Raw genomic sequence first — 4,592 nt, 5'->3', positions numbered from 1 at the left:
GCTTCAACCCAGGAAGTGGAGGTTGCAGTAAGCTGAGATTGCACCACTGCATTCCAATCTAGTCAACAGAGCGAGACTACATCTCAAAAAAAAAAAAAAAAAAAAAGTTTTATAAACTTTGTGATTTTCAAATTTATTTCAAATTTAATACCAGCCAAAAGGAATCTTTTTTAAAAAAATCTACCAATAATAGAAAATATAAACACATCTGAATTTTTAATTATCAGGTTCCTATGTATTACATTTTTTGTCTTTATATATTATAATCCATATTGTCTGAGGAATATAGTGTGATTATTTGGGTTTCTAAAGAAGAGATTTTAACCAAGGATATTTTCTATGCCAAACCTTAGTGATGCCTCCTTCATTGCATCATGAACCTGAGTGGTTTTCCAAACAATACTGAAGTCCCAATTCTACTGACTAACACATAAATTATGTTTTTCTCTTCCTTGTGGATTTATTTGGATTTATAAAAGTAAATCTCAATCTGTACAGCTACCCATGGCTTTCCTCAGAACATTCCCAAATCTTAAAACCATGATTATTGATATCCTAACTTATAGAAGAAAAACTAGATTATATACAAAAAATAAAGTAAGTCTTTAATACAAAGGAACACTTTTCAGTGTATCATATCTAAAACTGCAATAATGTGGACACGGGCTATCTAAAGGTAGAGCTACTAGTTCGCCATTTGTTATCAGCTTTAAGAACACCATCCCCTTCTTTCCCTTCAGCGCGCCACTGAAGATCCTGGTGTCGCCATGGGCCGCCGCCCCGCCCGTTGTTACCGGTATTGTAAGAACAAGCCGTACCCAAAGTCTCGCTTCTGCCGAGGTGTCCCTGATGCCAAGATTCGCATCTTTGACCTAGGGCGGAAGAAGGCAAAAGTGGATGAGTTTCTGCTCTGTGGACACATGGTTTCAGATGAATATGGCAGCTGTCCTGTGAAGGCCTGGAGGCTGCCCGAATTTGTGCCAATAAGCACAAATTAAAAAGTTAAAAAGGTAAAAAGTTGCGGCAAGGATGGCCTCCCTAATCCAGGTGCGGCTCCACCCCTTTCACGTCATCCGCATCAAGAAGATGTTGTCCTGTGCTGGGGCTGACAAGCTCCAAACAGGCATGCGAGGTGCCTTTGGAAAGCTCCAGGGCACTGTGGCCAGGGTTCCATTGGCCAAGTTATCATGTCCATCCGCACCAAGCTGCAGAACAAGGAGCATGTGATTGAGGCCCTGGGCAGGGCCAAGTTCAAGTTTCCTGGCCACCAGAAGATCCACATCTCAAAGAAGTGGGGCTTCACCAAGTTCAATGCTGATGAATTTGAAGACATGGTGGCTGAAATCCCAGATGGCTGTGGGGTCAAGTACATCCCCAATCATGGTCCTGTGGAAAAATGGCGGGCCCTGCACTCACGAGGGCTTCCAATATGCTGCCCCCCTCTTAATACTCACCAATAAATTCTACTTCCTGTACACCTAAAAAAAAAAAACACCATCCCCAATCTTTGATTTGATACTTCTTGCCATCAAACAACTAGATCTTTGTGGTTTTCAGAGCTGCTTTTTTTTTTTTTTTTTTTGAGACGGAGTCTCGCTCTGTCCCCCAGGCTGAAGTGCAGTGGCCGGATCTCAGCTCACTGCAAGCTCCGCCTCCCGGGTTCACACCATTCTCCTGCCTCAGACTCCCAAGTAGCTGGGACTACAGGCGCCCGCCACCATCTCCCGGCTACTTTTTTGTATTTTTTAGTAGAGACGGGGTTTCTCCGGGTTAGCCAGGATGGTCTTGATCTCCTGACCTTGTGATCCGCCCGTCTCGGCCTCCCCAAGTGCTGGGATTACAGGCTTCAGCCACCGCGCCCGGCCTTCAAAGCTTCTTTAACTTACCTTCTACACTGTCCCTGTTCTCTCTTTCTTGCATAAAGCTCGACAACTTGTTCCTGTGCCTTTTAGATGGGTGGGTAACCCGATGTGATAACTTAATTGGTGCCAGTGTGATAATGGTGATTATGATTTAATGGAGTAGGTTTCACATATAATGCAATTATAATACTTAAGCATTTAATGTCATAACCTCATAGGTTATGAATTGTGAAAATTTCAAGTATTAGGTCAGGACAGTAGTGGATATTTTGAGAGCACCAGGTACTTCTGTCATACCGTAATGCAATAAGCTGCTTACTCAAGGCCATAATTACAAAATTGTCATCCCATTCTTGCGTGACTATTGAAAAGAAACCTTAAAGCATACCAAAGCATTGCTTTTTTTCATATTATATGGATCCTTAGAACATATAATATATATTATATACAACATATATTATATTAACATATATACAGCATATATATTATATATTTATTATATATAATATATTAATATATACATATATTAACATATATACAACAGATAACGTATATTATATACAACATATATAATGTTGTATAACATATGAGCTAGGACACATATATTCTCTTATTAATCAATAGCACATGGCTTAATTCTAAATTGCTTCTGTTTCTCACTCTACACTAGAACCTTCCATTTATTGTTTTATAAATCTTTGGATTGAATTTCCTTCCTTCCTTCCTTCCTTCTTTCCTTCCTTCCTTCCTTCGTTCCTCCCTTCCTTCCTTCCTTCCTTCCCTCCCTCCCTCTCTCCCTCTTTCTTTCTTTCTTTCTTTCTTTCTTTCTTTCTTTCTTTCTTTCTTTCTTTCTTTCTTTCTTTCTTTCTTTTTCTCTCTCTCTTTCATTTTTTCTCTTTTTTGAGACGAAGTTTCACGTTGTCCAGGCTAGAGTGCAATGGCACAATCTCAGCTCACTGCAACCTCCACCTCCCAGGTTCAAGTGATTCTCCTGCCTCACCCTCCTAAGTAGCTGGGATTACAGGTGCTCACCACCATGCCTGGCTACTTTTTTGTATTTTTCGTAGAGACAGGGTTTCACCATGTTGGCCAGCTGGTCTTGAACTCCTGATCTCAGGTGATCCACAAGCCTCAACCTCCCAAAGGGCTGGAATTACAGGCATTAGCCACCTTGCCCAGCCACATTTTCTTTCTTAATTGTATCTTTTGGTGAAAGTTTAAATAATATTCTCCATAATTCATTACTTATTTAAATTCTTACTTTTATTCTGCAACAAAACACTTGATAATTCGTAAGACAAATCTATAAAGACACCACCCAGGGATTTACAGCTAAATGAGATGAGATGGCCACAAAGAGTAGACAGGCAAAGATGAGTACTCTGCTTTATACCGAAAGTTAAAAACTTTAATTTCCAAGGTTATCGTAAGTTTATAGTCTTAGAAAATTCATTAAAAACAGTTTGATCCAATTTTATAGAAATCATAATATATTGGAAATGTCATTTAAATGACAGCATAGTTTTTTAAGAAAAATCAAAGTGAAGCTGAATCTTCAATAAATACCTTCAAATAATATTATCATATACAAAATAATAGGGTGACAACATTGTAGAAATAATAGAAAAATAATTTATATGTCATGTGACTAACCACTATTTTTTTAATTCCAAAAATCCACCATGTCTTTAAGAGACAAGATTAGTAAAATGTTAATAATTATTAAAACCAGATGATGGGTTAATAAAGTTGATTAAGTTAGTCTATTTTTGCATATATTTAAACTTTTATAATAAAACATTTAAACATAAAGAAAGATATATAGATTATAATTACTGACATATATAGTCTCAAAAGATGGATATTTAGTAGGTATCAATGATAGTTCATTAACTCTCCCCTGAATCAGTAGGCAAATTTTTATCTACTTAGCTTACAGTAAATTCATCTTTGGAAAAAGAATTAGTGGATTACAAGAGGGAATATCAACCAAACCTGGGAAAGTAAACTAAAGAGGAATGAGAGCAGAATAATTCAATGAAAATTCTATTGTCATATAATCCTGATGATATATTATAAAGGTTAGTAAAACGATTGGCCAACATCTATTTTTATAGAGCTAATATTACAGGTATATTCTACGATAGAAGCAAAGAAGACGATAAAAAAGAGAAAAGGTCTCAAGATTTAGAAAAGAAATTATAGTTAAGAAGCTAAAAGAATGTAGAGGCTCTGATGCAGGTAGGAAACACATATCCAATATGGACACAGGAGTTTGAAATGGTGAATAAAACATACAGGGCCCAAGGATAAGCATTGATAACTGAATAACACTTTTGTCTTAATGCACATTCCACCACTACATCTCCAGCACTCCCTTTCCTTCTCCCACTGCAAGTGAGTAAAAATCCATTATCAGACTATTCAGTTCCTTAAACTAAGAACATTGGGGTATTTTGAGAGACAGTAGAGAGTGTGGCTAAATGTACATACTCTAGAGCCAGATGTACTCGCTAGCTATATCACCTTCCTTACCCGTAAGACAGAGATAACAGTCCTATTCACTTATTCCTGTTATTACACAGTTTATTGAAATGATAATGTGATGGTTGATCAGTCCTTAGCCAGTTGGATTACATAGAAAACTTCAAAGAAAGTAGCCCTTTTCTGTAACCACCTGGAATTTGAAATTTACCCAGAACTTTCAATAGTTTTAAATACAGATAATTA

The 4,592-nt window shown here is 37.3% G+C and overlaps 1 pseudogene across 1 annotated transcript; it reads left to right on the top strand.

The window, feature by feature from the left end:
- Positions 1 to 727: 727 nt before the first annotated feature.
- LOC104654113 lies at positions 728 to 1,246 on the top strand (annotated as a pseudogene). The gene has a single exon (XR_746784.2). The product of XR_746784.2 is annotated as a 60S ribosomal protein L10-like (transcript).
- The last annotated feature ends 3,346 nt before the right edge of the window (positions 1,247 to 4,592 follow it).

Source organism: Rhinopithecus roxellana, chromosome 14 (assembly GCF_007565055.1).
Source record: "Rhinopithecus roxellana isolate Shanxi Qingling chromosome 14, ASM756505v1, whole genome shotgun sequence".
Classification (NCBI taxonomy): domain Eukaryota; kingdom Metazoa; phylum Chordata; class Mammalia; order Primates; family Cercopithecidae; genus Rhinopithecus; species Rhinopithecus roxellana.
The sequence above is the reverse complement of the archived record's forward strand: the minus strand, read 5'-3'. Positions and strand labels throughout refer to the sequence as shown.